The following is a 25,995-nucleotide window of genomic DNA, read 5'->3' on the forward strand; positions in this document are numbered from 1 at the left end:
GGAAGAAGGAAGGCAAAGAAAGAAAGAAGGCAGGAAGGAAAAGAGGGAGGGAGGGAAGGAAGAAATAAGACAGAAGAAGAGAGGAAGAAAGGAAAGAAGGGAAAAAAGAGGAAGGGAGAGAACACGGAAAGAAGGAAGAAAGGAAGAGGAGGAGGAAAATAAAAAGCCCTTGTATCATATAAGCATAATCAAATAAAACAAATTCAGATAGTGGCCATATCCAATTCTGCACATCATCTCTCTGTCATGAAATGGATAGCATTCTTCACTGCTTCCCTGGATCATGGTTGATCACTGGGTTGATCAGAGTTCTTATGTCTTTCAGAATTATTTGTTTCTACAGTATTGGTATTATTGTATATTCCCCTGACTTTGGCACACTTCAACCAGAATCAATTCATACAAGTCTTCTCAGGTCTATCTAAAACTGTCTCTTTCATCATTTCTGATAGCACACTAGTATTTTATTACATTCATCAACCATTATTTGTACAGCCATTTGCCAATTGATAAGGATCCCCTTATTTCCAGTTCTTGACATTACAAAAAGAGTTGCTAACATTTCTTGTACAATATAGTACAAATGTGGAAAGGGGATTCAGTATGCTTGCAGCAGAGATTGCTGATTACATTACTACTATATTATGATATTATGATAATAATTAGCCTGATTTCAAGTGTCCAAATTTCAGGTCTAGGGTCCTTTCCAATGTAATTCTTAGTCTTCCACAATGAGCTTGATGCAATACTGGACATGGGAATATTCTATAGGACATCAGAAATATGAGATTGGCAGTTGGGTGAAAGATGGGTTTAAAAATGTAGATTTGAGAACAATAAACTTTGTGGCAATATTTGATTCCCGTGAAAAGTAGAATTTCTTCAAAGGAGTGCAGAGAAAATAGAGCCAAAGGAAAGCTGAGTCTTAGAGATTCATGATATTAGGAAAGAGGAAGAGGCCACAGCCATCAAAGCAAGAACTTTTAGAGAGGATCATTCAGTAATAGTTTCCACAAGTGAGTAATAATCAACACTGATAAATGGTGTTAAAAGACCAATATTCCTAGATACTGAAAAAGGCCATTCAGTTTTACTAGGAGGTGTCATTTCTCTCCTTTGGTTGGGATTGAAGCTGGATTGCAAGGAAAACAAGAAGGAATGTGTAGAGAAGAAAATGGAGGCAGTGGGTTTTTTTTCTCTTTTGAGTAATTGGCAGTATAGGGAAGGAGAGAAGTAGGAAGACTGCCAAAAGGAACATTAGGCTGAAGTGATTTTTTTTTTCAATTTAGGAAATAATTGGCTAATTGCTAGATAATTATCCATGTTCCATCCTCTTTACATGAGCCCTCTTCTGTTCTAGTTTGTACTCTCTCTCAGTGATCTCACCAGCTTCTCAGCTCTTTGTTGATGACTCCCAAATCTCCAATATCCAAGCTTTGTGCCTCTCCTGAGCTCTTGTCCCTCATCTCTAACTACCTGCTGAATGTCTCCACCTAGATGTCCCATAGGCATCTCCAATTCAACGCATCACTCATTTCCTTAACTTACCTACTTTGTCACATGAACTATCAGTTTTCCAAACATCCAGTTCATGACCTTAGAATCATTCTTATCTCTTCACTCTCCTTCACTCCACATATCTAATCAGTTGCCAAGACCGTACAAATCTATGTCCATGGCACCTCTCATGTTCATCCCCTTCTCTTTACTCATATAACCAGCACTGAAGTTCAGTCTCTTATCAACTCTTACTTGAACTATTGAAATAAGTTCCTACTTTTTCCCCAGCCTCTAAATTCTCTTCTCCCCATTCTGCACACAGCTACCAAATTGATATTCCTAAAGCACATCTTACTACACATTTAACTTTTCTTCTCAAGAAGTTTTAGGGGCTCCCAGTTACCTCTATGATGAAATGCAAACTCCTTTTTCTGGCATTAAAATCCCACAAAAATCTGACTCTAGTCTCTTTTTCCAAACCGATCACACATTACTTTCCTGCATACATTCTCCTGTATGTTTAAAATATTCTACAAGAGGTGCACTTGCTATTCATTATACTTGAGTTTCTATATCCCGCTCACATGCCTTTGAACAGGCAGTTCCCCATGTCTGGAACATTTTCTTTTGAGATAAATGATTATTAAATAACCAATCCCAGGTTATTCCTATTCCCTTCCTATTTTCTCATTCTTTACTAGGTCAAATCAGCATCTGAGGGACATTGCTGATAATGAAATTGGATTAACTTTCTCTTCTATCTTGCTCAGACCCCCCCCCCCCAAGTGGGAAAGCCCATTGTGCTCTACCCAGGCTTGGGGGTGGGGGTAGATCCTTTGTCTAGAAATTTTGTGCTGGGGGTGGTCTCGGAATAAAATTGACATGATCAAAGTCATGTCCCCCAGCCCCTCATTAGAATAGGTCTACTTCTCATTATAATATTAATTTATCTCATTAATGGTGAACCAATTAGAATTGATTGCCACCTGTTGGGAATACCCACTCTTCCAAGGGCATATGAGTGTCAAGAGGCCACCATGATTGGTCTTGGGCATTCAAGAGTGCCACTGCCCCCTTTTTATGGATTATCTGCTAGCAATAATTAATAAAATGTTTTGTTACCTAGATGTTTTATATGTCACACCTTCCTCAGCTCTGTCTTACAGAACCTCCAGCTTCCTTCAAAACAAAGCTTACATGCCTCCTCCTTCAGGAAGCCTTTACTGATTGTCCCCTGTAATCAAGTTGTTAATGCTCTCCATCTCTCTGTCAAATTACTTAGCATATGCTCTATGTATATTTTTGTATTCTTATCTGTGTACATAAATGTTTCCCAGCAATAGAATATAAGCCCCTTGAAGACAAGCATGGTTTCCATTTTTTTTGTATCCTCAGGGTCTGGTACACAGGAGAGAATAGAACTGGGGACTAAGCCTATGATTTTATTGGTAAATGGAACTCTTGAATGAGGAAATGCCCTCTACCAATGCAAGTCAGTAAATACTCCATATCTTATAGTCTTAGTTGCCTAGAGCACTCAGAGGTTAAGTGACTTGTTCAAGGTCACACAGTCAGCAGATGTCACAGGGCAGATATGAACATAGGTCTAACTCTAGGTCAGCTCTATATTTATTATGCCATATTGCTCTCATACATAGTAGATAGATAATAAATGCTTGTTGAACTGAATTGAAATGAATTGAAGGCAGATGGGAGGGAGGTAAGTATCTCTGGAAATGGTGTGGTCCCCTTTATTGGAAGCTTTCATACAAAGGCTGGAAGATGCACTTGTTTGCTGTGTTATAGGGGGCACTCTTGTTCAGGCACTAAGTGGACTAGATAGCAACTAAATTTCTTTTTAACCCTAAAATTCTTTGATTCTGTGAATTAAGAAAGAGAAACTAAAAATCTTATAGGAATAAATGAAGTAATAAATATCCCCCAAAGGTGATAAGGAAATAAAATTAAGAGATGTGGAGGGGTAAATTTTTCAGGAGAGAGATAATTCTTCCTCTGAGACTGGTGGGAAAGAAGAGAAAATAGATATAAAGACATTAGTATTTATACCCTCAAAAGAACTCATTCAATGTAAGACTGAAATATGGGCTCACTCTTTATTAAAAATCATAGCATGTGGGAGTTTACTTAAGCAACTCTTATTGACTGTAAATTTTTCATAAGCTTCCCATGCAGGGCCTCCTGGGAATCGAAGAGTCCTTGTTCCCGGGTTTCAACACAGAACTATAGTTAGTAAGGATATTTATGCAGAATATTCTGAGGGAGCAGATTTGAGATAACCTTGGTTAAACTGGCTTATACATGGTGAAAGTATAGCTACCAAAAGAAATGGTGAACAGACAGATTTCAGAAAAAACCTGGAAAGATTTGCATGAAATGATTTTGAGTGAAGTGAGCAGAACCAGGAGAACATTGTGCATAGTAACAGCAACACTGTGCAATGACCAACTTTGATAGACTTAGCTCTTAACAATGCAGTGATCTAAGATTATTCCAGAAGACTCATGAAGAAAAATGCTATCGACATCCAGAGAAAGAACAACGTAGTCTGAATACAGATAGAAGCATACTATTTTCACTTTTTTGTTGTTTTTTGTTTTTTCTTTCTTGTGTTTGTTTCCCTTTTGTTCTGATTCTTCTTTCACAACATGACTAACATGGAAAGATGTTTAATATGATTGAACATTTGTAGCCCATGTTAAATTGCATGCCTTCCTGGGGGGGGAGGGTTGGTGGTAGTGGAAATTTAGAACTCAAAATCTTATAAAAGTGAATGTTGAAAACTAAAAATAAATAAATGAGGAAGAAAGCATAGGTAAAAAAGGTAGCAAAGGCTGAAAGGAGTGATATAGTGGCATTTCTGTGGTGATGGGACTTCTGGGACATTTGTCTTTCTGTATGGTTAGTGTGAAATGTTGAGTGTCTGTGTGGGTATTGGGTCTTGTGCTTAAGTTCTTTTTGAAATGTTTTAATTCATATATATTTTTTCAATTATTAAGCATTTATTTTTCTCACTCTAACCTGTCCTTCTCACGGGAGAAAAACCATTGTGACAAATATACATTGTCAAGTAAACAAATTGCCCATGTTCAAAACTGAACTCATTATATTTCCTGCTAACTGTCCCCCTCCCCACTCCAAACTTCCCCATCACTGTAGAAGGCAACACTATCCTTCTAATCTCCTAGGCTCCCAACCTAGGTGTCATCCCCACTCCTCACCATGTCTCATCCTCTATATCCAATCTGTTGCTAAAGCTTGCTGACTTCTTTTTCCTTTGCAACATCTCTCCAATATGCTCCCTTCTCTTCTCTGACACCCCTATTGAAGACCCTCATCACTTCGCACCTGGACAATTGCAATAGTCTGCTGGTGAGTCTATGTGCCTCAAGTCTCTACCCCATTCCAATCTATTCTTCATTGAGCCACTAAAGTGATTTTCCTGATGCACAGGTCTGACCCTGTCATTGCCCTTTACAATGAACTCTAATGGCTCTCTATGGCCTCCAGAACCAAATACCAAATCCTTTATTTTACATTCAAAGTCCATCATAACCTAGCTGTCTCCTATGCTTTCAGGCTTCTTACATCTTACTCCACATCACATAATCTTTGATCCAGTGACACTGGCCTTCTTCCTCTTCCACAAATAAGATACTCAATCTCTCTAGGCCTTTTGTCTAGCTGTCCCTCATGCCTCTTCCTCCTCATCTCCACCTAGTTGGCAGGTAGGCGGTACAGGGAACATGGTGGTAGGTCAGGGGTCATGAAGACTTGAGTTCAAACCCAGACTTAGACACTTGCTGTGTGACCCTTCACAAACCACTTCCCCTCTGTAATAATAGAATTGTGAAGATTAAATGAGATATTTGCAAAGTGCATAGGCACTATTTAAATGCTTGTTTCCTCATCCTCTTTCCCTTCTCTGGCTTCTTTTAAGTCCCAACTAATATCTTTTCTTCTGGATGCCTTTCCCTACCCCCTCTTAATTCAAGTGCTTTCCTTCTATTATTTACATCTTATTTATCCAGTATGTAGTTCATTTGTATATATTTATTTTTTACGTGGTCTAGGTTTGGGGAAGAGGTTTTGAATTTTTTTTCCTTTCTAATAAGCTGTACATGCAGAAGTTTTAGAAAGACATTTACTTATGTTTTCTTTCTGATTATGTTCAAGGAAGATGCCACAATTGTGAACTTTGACAAAGTGATAATATAACCACCTTGAAAATCTACAACATGCATAGAACAATGTCTTTTGTCTCTCCCATTAGGTCGTGAGCTCCTCGAAGACATGTACTGTCTTTTGCCTCTTTTTATATTCCCAGCACTTGGCACAGTGCCTGCACCATAGTAGATACTTAATAAATGCTTATTGACAGATTAATTGACAATGTTTAAAAATGTATGTCTCATTATTCTTATTGGTCCATCACCTCTCTGTCAGGAGGTGTTTAGCCTTCATCATTATTTCTCTGAAATCGTGAATGGTCATTTTCTTGATCAGAGTTAAGTCCCTCAAAATCATTCATTTTTACAATGCTGTTGTAATAACATAGGTTGTTGTCCTTGTGCTCACATCATTTTGCATCAGTTCAAAGAAGTCTTCCCTGGTTTCTTTGCAAGTATCTTTTTTCATTTATATGAGTTTTCTTCAAGAACTCAGAAATCCTGGACAGAAGAAGGGGGAGCTAAGCAATGATGTAGTCATATTTCAGGTTCAGTTGAAGATTTCAAAGCTGATTGGTGCACTCGGGTGAGCTCAGTCATCTTTTCTCATTCTTAGAGAAATGTATCTAACGGAAGGTATCTATACTTGATAAGTAGGGGAAGCTAGGTGGTACAGTAAATAGAGTGATGGTTCTGGAGTCAGGAAGACCTGAGTTCAAATTTGACCTCAGATACTTACTAGCTGGGTGACCCTCAGCAAATCACTTAACCCTGTTTGTCTCAGTTTCTTTAACTGTAAAATGAGCTGGAGAAGGAAATGGCAAACCACTCCAGTATCTTTAACAAGAAAACTCCAAAATGTGTCATGGAGAGTCAGACACCAATGAACTACAACGACAAAACAAAAACACCACCACCAACAACAAAAATTTGACAAGTTCATTAACTTAGCAAAATAATGCTGGAGGGAATGGGGCTAAGGTAATCTAACAAAGCAACAAGCAAAAGTTTTTTTATCAACATACATCAAAATATATAAATATTAGCGAACAGATTTCATATGGTCTCTAAAAGCGGAAATTTTAATTGTTTCCTAAATCAAAGTCTGAATATGACCACTTGACAATATAATACTATTTTTTTTAGAGTTGGTGATACCTGTACTTTCTTATATCTTCACCTCATAGACTAGTAAGACTTATTTTGCTGCAAAGTATTTTCAGGATTATATAGTCCCACCTTCTCATGTTTCAGAGGAGAAAATTGACCCCCAGAGAGATAATGTAAATGAACTTTGTAACCTCCAGCAATAGTTGTAAATTCAATGGTGTGCTGGTAAATGTTTAACAACCAACTCCCAGAGGGGAAAAAAATGTACTCACAACATGCTTTTAAGTTTAATCTGCATCATTAACATTTTCTCCATCACTCTCTTAAGAATATACAATCAACAAATCCTGATTTGTAGCATTTGCTTATTCTGAGAGGTAAATAGTCACAATGAAAATTTAATGATCAGCTCCCCCAGCTGGTATGAGTTGGCTCTAGTATACCACTGTAACTGTAACAGAAATTGTCTATTTTGTCTCACCTGTCTAAACTGTAGTTAAAGAACTTGCCTTCCCCCTAGCCCTGGCTCATAAGCTGCCTTAATTCCCAAGTATATTAGGGCCTGACCACAATGGTACCTGACTCCAAATATGGTTACTTGCGGAACATCAGGAGACACTCAAATCCCTACCTTGTAGTAACTGATTTCTAATTGTTGTCTGAGATTAGTAACAAGGTTGAAAAAAATATGAAGCTAATCTTTTCAGTCTGGTTAGACTTTCTTTCTCCCAATAGGATCTCTGTATGAAATGAATGGGAATACGGATAATCCCTGGAAGGGGAAGGATTAACTCAGAAAAGAAAACCTACTGATATCAATTTCTATAACACTTAAAAACATTCTCTCATGTAGGGGAAAAGCCAGGATACAATGAGAGTTATTTAACTTAGAAAAAGTTTTCATATCCTTGATGGATATATTAACTCCTGCACCAAAGTCTGTGAATGCTTAAGTCAAAACTACAGCTCTAAACACTTGGCTGACCTAATATGAGTTTCAGTTATTTTTGCAGCAATTTAACAGGTAGGCTCCTAAGTGTGCATTCACTTTGCTTTTACAGAAGTTTAAAAAAATGACAATTGAGGATTTTATTCAACAACTTGTACTTTGAATAAAAGAAAATAAATTCTTCTAACATATTCAAAGTGAAAAAGACCATTTTTCTTAAATTCTCTTGATCTTTTTTCTTCTTCCTTCTTACTCTCCTTTTTCTCCAATCTTCCCTTCTCTTTTGCTCTCTCTTTCTCTTCCTTCTTTCCTTTATCCCTCCCTCCCTTCCTCTCTTTTTCTTTTATTTCTTTTTTCCATCCTTTCTTTTTCTTTCTCTTTTTCCTTTCTTCCTTTTTTCCTTCTTTCTCTCTCTTCTTTTTCTTTCCATCCTTCTTTCTTTTTCTTTCTTTTCTTTTCCTCTTCTTTTTTCTTTCTTCCTTTTTTCTCCTTCCTTCCCTCCCTCCCTCCTTCCCTCCTTTCTTTTTCTTTGTTTCTTTGTTTCTTTCTTCCTTCCTTCCTTCCTTCCTTCTCTCCCTCCCTCCTTCCATCCTTTCCTTCTTTCTTTCTTTTTCTTTTCCTATCTCTTTTTCTGCTTTTTTCTTCTGACCACTCTTTTCTTCCTTTTCCTCGATTTCATTTTTTCACCCTTTTTCTTCTTTCACTTTCATCTATCCAACGGATCACAAGAATCATCCTTTTTCCTTCCAATATTGGCAGCACCAACTCTGCGAAAAATCTAAAAATAATGAAAATTAAGCTCCCGTACTTTCTAAACTCTTGGTAGATATTTCCACTTACTTTGTCATTTTCGGGGGGAAACAATGGTGGCATCTGTGCCCTGGCGCTAAGTGCTCATTTGCATGCAGAGGCAGAGAGATATCCGTTTATTATCAATTTTATGCATTACTTCATTTCATGGTGTTAAAACAATTACATTCAAAGGGTTCAGCAGTCCACAGCCAAGCTATTCAGCACTCCAACAGCATCATATAATAATGTTATTCAGAGAGAAACACATACATCATAGTTTACTGACTTAGAATTTAAAAAAAAAGACAGAGAAGCAACAATTCCTCTATGACTAAAAGCACAATTAGTAAAGTATCAGACTTATTGTGATAAGCAGCAACACCTAAGGCAGATAGGGAATTTATGAACTTCTCAATCACTTTTTCAAAAAGTTGCATGCATGTAATTGAGACAATAGCTCCTTTCCTGTAACTCAGCCACATTCACCAACAACATGTTTTGTGCAGCACTTTTCAAATGATTATTCTTAATCTCACAGAAAGCAAAATAAATTTCATGTGGCTAGATTGTTCTTCTGTTACCAGTTTTTATAATGCACAGCTTGATATAGCAAACAAACTCCTTGGCTTCAAAGAGAGACATGTACTAACACTGTTCTATACATGTTGTAGATTTCCAAGGTGGTCATCTGGTTTGTTGTTTTTTTCTCTAAGTTTAAAATTGTGGCATTTTCCTTTAGAATAATCAGAAAGGAAACATAAGTAAGCATCTTTCTAAAACTTCTGCTTGTGCATCTCATTAAAAGAAAAAAAATCTTAGCTGCTCCCCCAAACCTAAATTGTAGAAAAACTATAGTTCTGCAAAAAAACAGGAAAGACAAAAATGATCTTTCAAAGCTGACTATTTTATTTATTCAATTTGAGATTTTTTTTGAGAAGAGGAAACCTACACACTAAAGCAGAGATTTTAAATGAGCATTTGTTGAAACATTTAGACATGGAAAAAAAATCAAATCAAACAACTTTTAATAATACTTTACTGCCAGAGGAAAATAAAATCGAAGCTGCCACTATAAAATAAAAAAGCAATTAGCAACTTTCTGATTGCTATTTCTTTAAGGATCTACCTCAAGAAAACAAATGACGCAAAGTAGGAGAAAAAAAAATTCTCAAGTAGCTCTAAAGGAAAATAATAAACATTGAGAATTTATGAGACCCATGGCTGGGGCTATTTGGGCCAGGAAAGCAAAGCCCACAATCCTCAGGGTCTAGCAAAGAACATTCAGGATTGAAGGTATAAAACCCTTTCTCTGTAGTGGGAGATTGGGGAGGATGAGCACCAACTGTGCAGATTAACCACTTGGGCAGTGACAGTGACCCAATGAGATGATGAAGTGGTAGAAATGACAACTAGAAACTTGACAATCCTTGATAAAGCATGGAATTTTTTTAACCTTTTCGATAAATATGCTTGAGTTTTCACTGGGCACTTCATCCTCAAGTATAATTTAACCCTTAAGGGTAAAGTTAAAACTGGGGGTAAAAAAAGACAATGCAAGTTGAAACAAATTTTATATTTTATAACATAAAAGTGGATTTTATATTCACTTTAGCTCCTCTTTTAATGCCAAAACATCAATTGCCCTGTATTTTCTTGCAATGGGATTCTCACTGGGGATTTAGCAAAGATTGGCCTGGGTTTGTCAGTCAATTGACATTTATGAAGTGCTTCACAGAGTACAGACTAATGTACTGGGTGCTAATCAAATGGTTTCTTTACTTTAAATTTACAAGCAACTTCAGTCCAAGTTTTAGATTTGTATTGTTACACCCTGCCCCAGATAGAGTAAATATGATGGCAAATGGGAGCTCTGAGACAAAATCAAGAGACTGGCATCATTAAGGACCACTTTTTCTTCTCATTTTCCTTACAGTTTATACTTGACTTGTTGAATAGAAGAAAACAGAGAAGTAACCATTAGCCCATAATATCCAGGTCTTCTTGCCGTGGATAAATGAATAGTGAGGATGAAAGTATGGAAATAGATCTAGGTAGATATTACCAAAAAAAATAAAAAAATATGTTTCAGGATATGAATGACATTTGTTTTTTTTTTAAATCTGGTAACATAATAAATATTATAAGACTGTACTAGAGCACATATAGCCATATGTTCATATTCAGAGAACAATGAGGCATACAAATCTAAGTGTGAGAAGAATTACTATGGGGGAGAAAGACATTATTTCTTCTGTGAAGCAGCTATACGCAGAAGCCACATTCAAATACTTGACAAATAATCCAGTTACGAATTAAGAATAAGTGTGGCCTGATTCTCATCTCCTTCCATCTCCCCATTCACATTTCCCCTGTGAAAAACTCTTTGAAGTTAATAGGAGCTCTGCAGAGAAGGGGGCATGCCAGGAAACACTGAAACAGTTGGGAAATAAGCCATGACTGCTAGGGAAGCCTGGAAAAGAAAATAGACAATGTTTCTTGAAAACCCAGTAATCTTTAGGGCACTAACCCAGTATACAGCCAGTGAATTACAGGGTTATAGTCTCACCCTCTATCCCCATGTCATGGGACTGAAGGAGGTGAATTGAAGTTAAACTGAGTGGGAAGAAGAAGAAGAAGAAGAGGAGTGTTAAAAAGGAGGACAGAAAACACACAATTGTTCATGGCAAAACTCTGTTTTAAAATAATGCCTTTTTCACTTAAATCAGAATCACTGAGTTGTTTTTTTTTGTATGTTTTCCATCTTTAATTCTTCCCTGCCCCTTCCATTTAACTCCAGTACATCAGAGAAAACTCAATGTTTATTAATGCAACTTTTAAATTAATTAATTTATTGTGCTTCCTGAAAATGTAGAAAGGCGCAGACACTTCTTAGTAAGTCCTCTTTAACGAATAATAGTTTCTGTTCCCATCGCCCAATGTTATTTTGCTTTTTTGCTTTATCTCCATGAAACAATGTTTTTTAGATTAGCAGGCATGCAGAATGAACAATCAAGGCTATCTGCTGTGCTTTATCCAAGATGGAAAAAATTACTAGTCGAGCAAACTTTTTTTTCATAAAAAGCAAAACATAATCATAATACCACTTTGACTCTTGAATTTATGATCACACAAAACCAACTTTTTTCCCCCTGTTGCACTAGATCATAGGATTTTACATTTAGAACTGAAAGGTACCTTGGAGGTTATCAAGTTTACCTTCCCCCAACACCTTCATTTTACAAAGAAGGAAAATGATATTTGAAGAAGTTTAAATCTCTGAGACAGGATTTGTAGGGCAGCTAGGTGGTGCAATGGATAGAGCACTGGGCCTGGAGTCAGGAAGACCTGAGTTCAAATGTGACCTCAGGCACTTACTAGCCATGCGACCCTGGACAAATCACTTAACCCTGTTTGCCTCAGTTTCTTCATCTGGAAAAGGAAACGGCAGACCATTCCAGTATGTTTGCCAAGAAAACCCCAAATCGGATCATGAAAAATCAGACACGACTGGACAATGAAAACAACTTGTGGGATTGAGACATTATAATAAAGCTACTAGATATTGAAGGGTTTTTCAGGGACTCTTTTCTTTTTTTGGAGCGGGGAGGTGGGGCAATTGGGGTTAAGTGACTTGCCCAAGGTCACACAGCTAGTGTCAAGTATTTGAGGTCACATTTGAACTCAGGTCCTCCTGACTCCAGGGCCAGTACTCTATTCACTGTGCCACCTAGCTACCCCATTCTTTTTGGAACTTCTAAAACAAACCCCTTGAGCAAGGAGTAGGTGGACTAATCTTACACAGTTTCTGGAGAATTATGCCGGCATCCTATGATTTACATGTGGAAATCCAAGACCTTAAGGATCATTGAGTCCAACTCTCTTATTTTGCTGATAAGGTAACTGAGGCCCAAAGAGATTAAGTGGCTTGCCCAAATTCAGAAAGCTTTTAAGTAACAGAATGAAGATTTGAACCCAAATCCTCAGATTCCAAATCTGATACACTTCCCATTACAACACACTACCTCAATTATCTATGTAATGACAGAATTAATTGATTTATTAATTAATCATTTTCTCTGACCTCTTCAAGAAGAAGAAACAAATGTCAGAGACAAAACCATCTCTTGTTTAAGTTAGGCAATTATCAAGTGGCCAAAGCTAATTAAAAAAAAAAACTAGGTATGCAGTTTTCATTGTTTCAGAACACACTATCAAAACAAGAAAAAATTTATAAAGAAATTTTCATTCCAATTTGTGGAATTGGGATTTCTTTCTGAAAGATACATACATATTGATATTTCTTTGGCATTCTCAAATAAAGGCACATAAGATGGATGTTTTTGAAGGTCATTCTGTTTTCTTGTTTATGTAAACTGATGCTGTTTGAGACTGACAGGTTGAAATTGATTTATTCAAATTTTAAAAGTCACAAAGTAAATTTAGTTGGATTAGAGGTCCCAGTGTAGAAAGAGCACTGAGCCTAGAGTGCTAAATTTGGAATCAGAGACTTGAGCTTTAATGCCAACTTTATCATTTTTAGGTCTGTGGTACATAGATAGGCATAGGTACATACATAGACCTTGGTCAGGTCATTAACCTCTCTGGGTCTCAGTTTCCTCATCTGTAATGTCAGGAGGCTGGTCTAGATGACCTCTATAGTCCCTTCTGGTTGTAAATCTATGATCTTATGGGTTTAACATTTAAAGTTAAAATAAAAATGAATCTGTGTCATGAAAAAGGGGGGCAATGTGGTGCAGTGGAAAGAAAATTGCCTCTGAAGTCAAAAGAACTGGGGTCCAATTCTGCCTCTGATGCTTATTGCCTGCGTGACCTTGGGCAAGTCAATGAACTTCCCTTGGCCTTGGTTTACTCATTTGTAAAACAAAGGGGTTTGACAGGATGGCAAAGAAACTATGGTGTCTTCAAGCACCAGAGGTCTAGCTATGTGAGTTGATTAAGTTAAAATCTTGATCAAAGGCAGGGGAAATAGACTACCTACTTTTACAAGATCTTTTTTTCTTTTTCAGCACCACAAGTGTTTGAAATTCCTGAAGGAGGAAGGTATTTGTATTGCAAATTACTTTCATTTCAAAATAAAATACTGAGAATTGGTTGTTAATTTAAAGAAAAAAACAGTAAAGGAAAGCAAATCTCCATTTTGGATGGCTAATTCAAATCCTTGGAGTATATACATATTGGCCCTCAAAGATGTAGATGGACCTGAACAAAAGGAAAAATTACCATTCTACCTCGAAGTAATATTTTCTACTATGAGCTGAGGCAACTAGGTAGCTCACTGGATAGAGTGCTGGGCCTAGAGTCAGGAAGACTCATCTTCATAAGTTCAAATCTGGCCTCAGACATATACTACCTGTGTGACCTTGGGCAAGTCACTTAACCCTATTTACCTCAGTTTTCTCATTTGTAACATGATCTGGAGAAGGAAATGGCAAATCACTCCAGTAGCTTTGCTAAGAAAACCCTAAATGGGGTCATGAAGATTTAGTGACAACTGAATAACAACTACTAGATGGGATGACAACCTCTTAGGCCACCAGGGCAATCCAATCCAATGTTAAAAATAGGGACACATCAGAATACCAATTTGACAAATGTTAACTCATAGGAACTTGGTGAAGCAAGTAATATACATATTTTTATCTCTATTTTACTGATAAGAAAACTAAATCCAAGAGCAGAGCTCAGGGCCTTCATATTGTCATTTCAATGGTCTTTCCATTATAGTATGTTGCATACATATATGCCACTCAAATTGCCCTAAAATGATGATGATAATAATGTAATTCATATTTATACAGCACCTTAAAATTTATGAAACACTTTACATGATGCTCACAACATCTCTGATGTAGTAAAAATTATTGTCCTCATTTTATAGATGGGGATACTGAGGCTGAGAGATGAAGGAAGTTGCCAGGGAGCGTTGGAACCAGCTACACTCATACAGATCATACCATCCTTTCATGACTCCACTGCATATATTGTTTTTTCCTCTAACACTAGGCTATGGGAATGTAAACCTCAAATCTCCTCACAAAGTTCACCAGGAAAACTAAAACAAAATATTTTTCAGTTGCTTTTAGGTGAGGGCAAATGCCATTTTCTCACCTGTATCAAGGCATCCTTGTAATGTTGTGTGCATACTGATGCCATTTCCCATAGGTTAGCTACACCCCCCTCACACATACTTCATTCCTTCATGTTATTGCTTTGTAATTCCTTCATGATAAATTATACGAACTGTTAGTTCCACAGGGATGGTGGGACACTATAGAAAGAAGCTATTCATTCAGTACAAAGTGCTTATCATTTATTTAGGACATAAGACCAAGCCTTTGAAATAGTTGTGGAGATCATAATGTTAAGTATAATTGTATGTGAAATCATGAGTTTTTACCCAAAAAAGGCTTATGTGAACTGATGCTGAGAGGAGTTAGAAGAACCAGGAGAATGTTGTACACAGTAACAGCATCATTGTGCCATGATGGTCAACTATGATAGACTTAGTTCTTCTCAGCAATACAATGATCCAGACAATTCCAAAAGATTCATAATGAAAAATGATATCCACATCCAGAGAAAGAATTATGGAGTCTGAATGCAAATCGAAGCAGACTATGGCTTTTCCCTTTTGTTCTGTTTCTTCTTTTACAACATGACTACTGTGGAAATATGTTTGCACGATTGTATATTATATTGCTAGCCATCTTAGGGAGGGAGAATGGGAGGGAGAAAAAAATTGAACCTTAAAATCTTATAAAATTAATGTTGAAAGCTATTTTTATATGTAATTGGGGGGAAAATACTGTTTAAAGGTTTAAAAAGGGGGGAAAGAGCATATACCTGTAAGACTATGTTTTTCATATTAAATGGTCTATTTTGGTTAAAAAAGATGAAATTATGAGTTTTTAAAAAGTGCTATGGGAGTTCAGAGGCAAGGGAGAGTAATGAGGGCTGAAGTCCTGGGGGGCTGACTTTGTGAAGATGCTCTGTGTCTATTTGAGCAACTTCTCAAGATTTCTCCACCTTAAAGAGGCAATGGGAACAGACTGAAAACTACAGAAAGTATTAATACGATGTTAAAACATAATCAAAACCTCTTTAGAGGGGTAGCTTGGTGGCAGAGTGGATAGAGCTCTGGCCCTGGAGTCAGGAGGACTGGAGTTCAAATCCAGCCTCAGAGGCTTACTAGCTGTGTGACTCTGGGCAAGCCAACCTAACTCCAATTGCCTCAAAAAACAAACAACCCCCCCCCCCAAACCTCATTGAAGAAACAATGATCGAGATCCATCAAAAAGCAGTTTGGGTGATTTCCTGTTACTTGGAGAGTCTACAGATAGCCAATTAAAAGGGTAAACCTTTCCCTGAAAGCCTTTTTATGAAACTTACAGATAGTTTTGTATTATACATAATATACCACTCTGTTTTGGTGATCTGGAATTAAAGATAGGAAATAAAGCTATTATTTCACTGGTGTAGGGACCTCTGGTGGAAAAACTTCTTCTACCAATGAAGATTGGTGCCTTCTTAAAGATGCCTAGACTAGAGAGGCTAAGAGAATTGCCCAGGGTCATACAGCTAGTATAAGTCAGAGGTGAAATTTGAATCTAGGTCTTCCTGGCTCCATGGCTAATTCTTTATCCAATATGCTACAGCTGCTTCTCATAGTCTGGAATTTTAATGATAAATTCCACTGTATTGATGGGAAAAACAAGAGACACCTGGCTTCAGATCTAGAGCTGCCCACTGGGGACCAAACTGGAACTGGCCAGTTGGGCAACACATTTTCCTTTCTTCTTTCTTTCCTTCCTTCCTTCCTTCCTTCCTTCCTTCCTTCCTTCCTTCCTTCCTTCCTTCCTTCCTTCCTTCTTTCTTTCCTTCCTTCCTCCTTCCTTCCCTCTCTCCTTCCCTCCCTCCTTCCTTCCTTTTTTCCTTCTCTCCCTCCCTCCTTCCTTCTTTTTTTCCCTCTCTCCCTCCCTCTCTCTGCCCCTCATTTCCCTCCCTTCTTCCTTCCTTCCTTCCTTCCTTCTTTCCTTCCTTCCTTCCTTCCGTCCTCCTTCCTTCCTTCCTTCCTCCTTCCCTCCCTCTCTCTCTCCCTCCCTCCATCCCTCATTTCCCTACCTCCCTCCTTCCTTCCTTCCTTCCTTCTTCCTTCCCTCCCTCCCTCTCCCTCTCTCTCTGTCTCTCTCTCTTTCATTTCTCTCTCTCCACATAGAGTATCACACCCTTACCTGCAGGTGTTCTACCCAAAGGGAATGTAAATTTTTAATCTCTGAAACATTTTTTCTCCTTTTCTCTTAAAGACCAGCCTTAACCACAAATCACTCTGGCTCTCATTGATTGGCCAATAATAAGTCCCAGGCCAGGTCCGATTTGGTCATTTTTTGGGCCCTGATTGTCTCAGAATATTTCTTTTTGGGCCAGAAACCTTGAGGGTCTTCCCTTCCCAGATCTATTTTTAAAGAGGCCATTCTTTGCTTCATTTCTTATTAAGCCTTAATCACTGAATAGGCTTTGCTTCAATCAAACTGAGAGCTGTTAAGAAACTTAGCTTGAAAAGGCCAAGGATTCCCACTGCATCCTGGGCCATCTCCAGTAGTCCTGGTGAATATCTGGCTACTAGACCCAGGTGGCTCTGGAGGTAAAAATGAGGCTGGTGACTTTGCGCAGCCCTCCCTCATTTAAATCCCATTCACTTTCATGGCCTGGCATCACCTCCCTGATGTCATGGTCTTCTTCAAGAACGAAGGACAAACAGCAAGCAGCAACAACCTCTGTGAGTTGCCTCTGACACTTTTTACTGATGTTACCTTGGATAAATCACTTAACTTTGTGAAGATGCTCTGAGTCTATTTGAGCAACTTCTCAAGATTTCTCCACATTTAGGTGGTTGCAATATTTCCGGGGTGGGGAACTTGAGGCCACATGTGGCCCTCTAGGTCCTCACGTGCGGCCCTTTGATGGAATCCTTTGACTGAAACTTAAGTTGGGATTCCATCAAAGGGCCGCACTTAAGTTATTTAACTTTTCTAAGCCCATTTCCTCTCTGGTAAATGGAGCAAATTGGATCTGAGGTACCTACTTCACTGGAGAAGGAAATGGAAAACCACCTCAAGAAAACACCAACAACTGAACAAAAACGACCTATTTCATAGGACTTTTTTAGGTGATCAAATGAGTAAAAATGAAGCCGTCTCTGCCCTTAAGGCATACATCTTCTACTGGGGGAGGTAACATGAACCTGTATGATGAGTTTGTACAAAATGCATACAAATTGTATGTAATACAATCTCATGAGACAAGGAAAGGCATAAGAGGGAGCTGTTCAACATATTCTTTAGCAGAAGCTAGGTGAGGAGGGAGGGTGTGGGAGACAGCCTGTGCAGAGGCACAGAGATGGGAGATTGCATGTTATACGTTTTATTGTTGTTCAGGCATTTCTCAGTCATGTCTGACTCTTCATGACCCCATGTGGGGTTTTCACGGCAAAGATACTGGAGTGGTTTTCCATTTTCTTCTCATTTTTATAGATTTTTATAGATGAAGAAACGGAGGCAAACAGGGTTAAGTGACTTGCCCAGGGTCACACAGCTAATAAATGTCTGAACTTGGATTTGAATTTAGGAAAGTGAGTCTTCCTGACTTCAGACCTGGCGCTTTATCTATCATGCTACTTAGCTACATAAGGAACAGCAAAATAGCCCAACTTAGCTGGACTGGAAGTAATGAGCGAACAAAGCTGGAAAGGTAGTTTGGAGTCAGGTTTAAAGGGCATTAAATGCCAAACGAAGGATATTACCTTTAATTCTTGAGGCAATAGGGAGAGACTAGAATACACTAAAGCTTTAGGAAAATCACATTTTTTAGCTAAGTGAGAGGATGGATTGGAGAGGTTAGAGACAGGGCAGAACAAGCATTTAGGTGGCTGAAATATTTCTGGCGTAGGGAACTTGAGGCCACATGTGGCCCTCTAGGTCCTCAAGTGGGGCCCTTTGATAGAACCCTTTGACTGAAACTTAAGTTTGGATTCCGTCGAAGGGCTGCACTTAAGGGCCTAGAGGGTCATATGTGGCCTCTAGGCTGTAGGTTCCCCACCCCTGGCAGGCAAAGAGTGACAAGGGATTAATCCTTTGCAATGCTTATGGGAGCAAAAAGAAGGGGACAGATAGAAACTTTGTTGCAGAGTTAGCACTGATACGATTTGCCAACTGATTAGACAAGTGGCATGAAGCACAGTGAAAAGTCAAGGATGATTCTAAGGTTACAAACTTGTAAACTATATGGATGGTTGTGCCCTTGACAGAAACAACCTATTATTATCTGTGCGGGAGTCACTAAAATCTCTAATTCATATTATCCCCCAATACACTAAATGAAATTATACTTCATGGAAATATACTGGGTTGGGATAGGGTACCTCCTATGGACCTAGCCTTGCATACCAGTCCTTGATTGAGATATGTTGCAGGAACTGCTTGCTGAAAGGAAACAGAGGAATTCTCTGATGGGTCTTTAGCAACTGGGTTACCTCCTGATGATTGGTTGCCTAACTTTCATCTGGAGAAACTTCCTTTTTTGTGGTTTACAGCAACAAGGAGAAACAGCACTATCTTATTTTTTTGGATCATGGTCTCCTTTTGAATATTTTTCTGTTAGATTTTCATCAGAAAGAAGAATGGAGTGGGGGGGGGAAGGAAGGGAAGATTTCTCTCCTCCAGTATTAATGGTGACTTACATCAGAAGCATGTGGGCAGTGGGAGATGTGTTTGCCCAGGTGGACAAGGAGTATCTCATACTTTAGGTTCCTTAATGACTTCTTCTGCCTATTTCCTTTTCTGTACATAGGCCAACAGCTAGCAATCCTGAGAAATAGCTGATTTCTCTTTTGGAGTTTCCCACATGGGTAATTTTGAGTATGAGAGAGTCAGGCACTAGTTGCTCAGGGAGGAGATTTTCATAGCAGCCAGCTTTTTCAAGGAGAAGAGAATCTCCCAACAGAATGATTATATAACTGAAAGATTAAACCCATACTATGGCTAGGTAGAAAGTTTGTACCTTGCCAAACTCCCATGATAATTACTGTGAGTTGCTCAGACAGTGCAGGTCTTAGGCAAATGGGAAATAACTGTTCATTGGTCCCATAAAAGATCATTATGAGAATTAAGAGAATCTATATTAAGTGTTATAAGTGCTTTGTTTTCTCTTTTCTTTGTCTTACTTCATCTTTTTCAGTTTAGTGGAAGAAATTAAAAAGTTGTGTAATATCTGATCTCATATCATACACGAAATATCTTTTTGGGAAGGGTTGTTGTTAACACTTTGGGAAGAAAGCCTAGACATGAGCAATAACTAAATTTTATTTTAGATATTTTCCTAGAGATGTCCAGATGAGGACATAGTTGACTCAGAAATTTATATAGAATTGGAAATATAGACTGATATACTTGAAAAAACCGCATTTTGATTTGCTGGGACAGAAAAAAATTAAGTGAGAGAAGATAACTGAAAAGGAGTTTGAGTAGAAAAGTCTCTGATCAGTCTAACAAAGGTCTAGACCCTCTAATCTCATGAACAGAATAGGGTGTGTGTGGGTAAGATTGACTGATGACTCTCCAGATCAAGGTTTATTACAATCATTATTAGTAATATTATTCTCAGTGGTAAAAATTACATAGTAGATAGGAAGCCATCTTGGATCCAAGAAGACCTGGGTTCAAGTACCAAATCTATCACATATCAGCTATGTGACATCAGGCTCAACCCCTTGGTTTTGGAGTTAACTCCCTAAGAGTGTAAGTTGCAGAGTAGGTGTCAATCTGTATAGTTAGAGGGTTTCCTCATTAGAAGTTCTTTCTACCAATTCTATCCTAGATCTGGTTAAAAATAGTATTATTACTTGCTATCTATGGACATAAATACCTTAGAAGGGGTTATGCTGCCACGATAAATGGTTACAGAAGAAATTGGAGCATAAGAGAATTAAAATATTTTAGTTCTGGTTATGTCACCCATATTACACAGCATCTTAAACTTCAAAAATTAATTTCTATACCAAGGTGACTAAAATGGACTTGATTTAATAACCAAGTTAAAAAGATCAGTAAGGCATTTAACAAATACATCCTACTGCTTCTTGATGTTTATTTACAATGCCAAAATGCTTTATTTTTGGTAGTCGTAAAGCAAAGACCTTCAAAAACAACTTATGTCTTTTAAGTTAAAAAGAAGAGAAAACATTTATCTCAACTAAATCTCTACACTCAGCAATGATATGCTTTTATTTTTTTTCATCTTGCAATAGTTTCATAGGCGACAAACCTCTTAGCTTCATCCTGATTCCATAGGGGACAATGACTTAGCTACAACATTAAGAAAAGAATACCTTCAAGGGAAAGTCAGGGGCCCCACAGTAGCTCTTAATGGTTCTGACTTTGAAATGCCTGAATGAAAGGCAAGCAAGGCATTAATTTTCTGCTGAACTTGAAAACAAATAAACAACACCTTCACCTCAGACTTTCTACTTTGCTTTGTTCGTGCCCAATGAGCAATGGTTTATTTGGATGGAGGGAATGAAGATTCTGACCAGACCAGGGATGGAGGGAATAAGCTGAGTACTGTACCATAACACTCAGGGGCATGATAAAATTGCATGAGGCTGGTATTCCAGATTGATGCTTTAAGCCGAAGAGGGAACAAAGGCAAATCTCTACATCTGTTTATTCTGTTTTTGGCTCCCACATACTGATCACCTAGATAGATAGATAGATAGATAGATAGATAGATAGATAGATAGTACATAGATGGATAGATACGCAGCGTAGAATTCTTTTTCTCTGAATCAGCTCACTGTACTCTCTTGAGTTCTCTAGAATAAAACTGAAAAGTGATGAATAATGGCATAAATCATGGTTTCTCTCTGCACTTGTGAATTTCATTTTATATTTTAAGACCTTAGAAGGTAGTTATTAGAAAGACAAGGACTACTTCCTCTGTTCTACAGACTAATATTGGAGCTTGTCCATTAGATACCTATTATTTTTAAAATATTATTATTTACTTAATATTTTTAGTTTTCAGCATTGATTTCCACAAGATTTTGAATTACAAATTTTGTCCCCATTTCTACCCTCCCTCCTACTCCAACATGGCATATATTCTGATTGCCCCATTCCCCAGTCAGCCCTCCCTTCTGTCACCCCACTCACCACCATCCCTTTTCCCCTTACTTTCATGCAGGGCAAGAGATTTCTATGCCCCATTGTCTGTATATCTTATTTCCTAGTTGCATGCAAAAACAACTGTTTTTTGAACATCTGCTTTTAAAACTTTGAGTTACAAATTCTCTCCCCTCTTCCCTCCTTACCCACCCTCCCTAAGAAGGCAAGCAATTCAACATAGGCCACTTGTATCATTATGCAAAACCCTTCCACAATACTCATGTTGTGAAAGACTAACTACATTTTGCTCCTTCCTATCCTATCCCCCTTTATTCAATTTTCTCCCTTGATCCTGTCCCTTTTCGAATGTGTTTGCTTTTGATTACTTCCTCCCCCATCTGCCCTCCCTTCTATTGTCCCCCCTTTTTTATTTCCTTCCTCCTTCTTTTCTGTGGGGTAAGATACCCAATTGAGTGTGTATGTTATTCCCTCCTCAGGTCAAATCTGATAAGAGCAAGATTCACTCATTCCCCCTCACCTGCCCCCTCTTACCTTCCAATGAACTGCTTTTTTCTTGCCACTTTTATGCAAGATAATTTACCCCATTCTATCTCTCCTTTTCTCCCTCTCTCAATATACTCCTCCATTATCGCTTAATTTGATTTTTTTTAGATATCATCCCTTCATATTCAACTCACCCTGTGCCCTCTCTCTCTATATATATATGTGTGTGTGTGTGTGTGTGTGTGTGTGTGTGTGTGTTTGTATGTATGCATGTATGTATGTATGTATGTATGTATATTCCCTTCAGCTACCCTAATACTGAGGTTTCATGAATCATATACATCATCTTTCCATGTAGGAATGTAAACAAAACAGTTCAACTTTAGTAAGCACCTTATGATTTCTCTTTCTTGTTTACCTTTCCATGCTTCTCTTGATTCTTGTGTTTGAAAGTCAAATTTTCTATTCAGCTCTGGTCTTTTCACCAAGAAAGCTTGAAAGTCCTCTAGTTTGTTAAAAATCCATATTTTGCCTTGGAGCATGATACTCAGTTTTGCTGGGTAGGTGATTCTTGGTTTTAATCCTAGCTCCACTGACCTCCAGAATATCACATTCTAAGTCCTTTGATCTCTTAATGTAGAAGCTGCTAGATCTTGTGTTATCCTGATTATGTTTCCACAATACTCAAATTGTTTCTTTCTGGCTGCTTGCAGTATTTTCTCCTTGATCTGGGAGTTCAGGAATTTGACAACAATATTCCTAGGAGTTTTCTTTTTGGGATCTTTTTGAGGAGGTGATTGGTGGATTCTTTCAATTTCTATTTTACCCTCTGGCTCTAGAATATCAGGGCAGTTTTCCTTGATAATTTCTTGAAAGATGAAATCTAGGCTCTTTTTTTGATCATGGCTTTCAGGTAGTCCAATAATTTTTAAATTATCTCTCCTGGCTCTCTTGTCCAGGTCAGTGGTTTTTCCAATGAGATATTTCACATTGTCTTTCATTTTGTCATTCCTTTGGTTCTGTTTTATAATATCTTGATTTCTCATAAAGTCACTAGCTTCCACTTGCTCCAATCTAATTTTTAAGGTAGTATTTTCTTCAGTGGTCTTTTAGACCTCCTTTTCCATTTGACTAATTCTGCCTTTCAAGGCATTCTTCTCCTCATTGGCTTTTTGAAGCTTTTTTACTGTTTGGGTTAGTCTATTTTTTTTAATGCAATTTATTTATTTAACATATTTGGTTTTCAGCATTGATTTTCACAACCGTTTGAATTACAAATTTTCTCCCCATTTCTGCCCTCCCCCCCCACTCCAAGATGGCGTATATTCTGGTTGCCCTGTTCCCCAGTCAGCCCTCCCCTCTATCACCCCCCTCCCCTCTCATCCCCTTTTCCCTTCCTTTCTTGTAGGGCAAGATAAATTTCTACGCCCCATTGCCTGTGTATCTTATTTTTTAGTTGCATACAAAAAGTTTTTTTGTTTTTGAACATCTGATTTTAAAACTTTGAGTTCCAAATTCCCTTCCCTCTTCCCTTCCCACCCACCCTCCCTAAGAAGTTGAGCAATTCAACCTAGGCCACACATGTATTATTATGTATAACCCTTCCACAATATTCATGTTGTGAAAGGCTAACTACATTTTGCTCCTTCCCAACCCATCCCGCTTTATTGAATTTTCTTCCTTGACCCTGTCCCCTTTCCAAAGTGTTTGTTTTGATTACCTCCACCCCCATCTGCCCTCCACTCCATCATCCCCCCGCCTTTTATTTTTTTTTTTATCTTCCTCCCTCTTCTTTCCTGTGGGGTAAGATACCCAACTGAGTATGTATGGTATTCCCCCTCAGGCCAAATCTGATGAGAGCAAGGTTCACTCATTCCCCCCTCACCTGCCCACTCCCCTCCTCTCCTAGAACTGCTTCCTCTTGCCACCTTTATGGGAGATAATCCACCCCATTCTATCTCTCCCTATCTCCCTCTCTCAGTAAGTTACTCTCTCATCCCTTAATTTCATTTTATTCCTTTTAGCTATTTTCCCTTCATCCTCAACTCACCCTGTGTCTGCTCTCTTTCTTTTACATATATATATATATACACATACATACACATACATACATATACACATAGATACATGCATACATACACATTCACTTATATATATACATAAACATATATATATGCATATATATATGCATATTCCCTTCAACTACCCTAATACTGAGGTCTCATGAATCATACTCATCATCTTTCCATGTAGGAATGTAAACAAAACAGTTCAACTTTAGTAAGTCCCTTGCAATTTCCGTTTCTTGATTACCTTTTCATGCTTCTCTTGATTCTTGTGTTTGAAAGTCAAATTTTCTATTCAGTTCTGGTCTTTTCACTGAGAAAGCTTGAAAGTCCTCCATTTTATTGAAAGTCCATATTTTGCCTTGGAACATGATACTCAGTTTTGCTGGGTAGGTGATTCTAGGTTTTAATCCTAGCTCCATTGACCTCCGGAATATCGCATTCCACGCCCTTCGATCTCTTAATGTAGAAGCTGCCAGGTCTTGGGTTATTCTGATTGGGTTTCCACAATATTCAAATTGTTTCTTTCTGGCTGCTTGCAGTATTTTCTCCTTGATCTGGGAGCTCTGGAATTTGGCAACAATATTCCTAGGAGATTTCTTTTTGGGATCTATTTGCGGAGGCGATCGATGGATTCTTTCAATTTCTATTTTGCCCTGTGGCTCTAGAATATCAGGGCAGTTCTCCTTGATAATTTCCTGAAAGATGGTATCTAGGCTCTTTTTTGATCATGGCTTTCAGGTAGTCCAATAATTTTTAAATTATCTCTCCTGGATCTATTTTCCAGGTCAGTGGTTTTTCCAAGGAGATATTTCACATTGTCTTCCATTTTTTCATTCCTCTGGTTCCGTTTTATAATATCCTGATTTCTCATAAAGTCACTAGCTTCCACTTGCTCCAATCTAATTTTTAAAGTAGTATTTTCTTCAGTGGTCTTTTGGACCTCCTTTTCCATTTGGCTAATTCTGCCTTTCAAGGAATTCTTCTCCTCATTGGCTTTTTGGAGCTCTTTTGCCATTTGAGTTAGTCTATTTTGTAAGGTGTTGTTTTCTTCAGTGTATTTTTCAGTATTTTTTTGGGTCTCCTTTAGCAAGTCATTGACTTGTTTTTCATGGTTTTCTCGCATCCTTCTTATTTCTCTTCCCAATTTTTCCTCTACTTCTCTAACTTGCTTTTCCAAATCCTTTTTGAGTTCTTCTATGGTCTGGGGCCAGTTCATGTTTTTCTTGGAGGCTTTGGTTGTAGGCTCTATGACTTTGCTGTCTTCTTTAGGCTATATGTTTTGGTCTTCTTTGTCACCAAAGAAAGAATCCAAAGTCTGAGACTGAATCTGGGTGCGTTTTCGCGTCCTGGCCATATTCCCAACCAACTAACTTGACCCTTGAGCTTTTCAGTGGGGTATGACTGCTTGTAGATTACAGAGTTCTATGTTCTACGTTTGGGGGGGAGGTGCCAGCTCTGTCAGAGCCGCACTCCTCCTTCCCCAAGGACCCCCAGTCCAGACTGGGCTCAGATCTTCGGCAGGCTGTGCACCCCTGCTGTGATCCGCCACTTAATTCCCCCCACCAGGTGGGCCTGGAGCTGGAAGTAACAACAGCTGTAGCTGCCCCACCTCCGCTGCCCCCGGGGCTGGAAGCCGAACCGCGAACTCCTTCCACTCCCGCAGCTTTTCCCACTAACCTTCTCCGCAGTCTTTGGTGTTTGTGGGT

This window comes from Trichosurus vulpecula, chromosome 1 (genome assembly GCF_011100635.1).
Source record: "Trichosurus vulpecula isolate mTriVul1 chromosome 1, mTriVul1.pri, whole genome shotgun sequence".
NCBI classification, from domain to species: Eukaryota; Metazoa; Chordata; class Mammalia; order Diprotodontia; family Phalangeridae; genus Trichosurus; species Trichosurus vulpecula.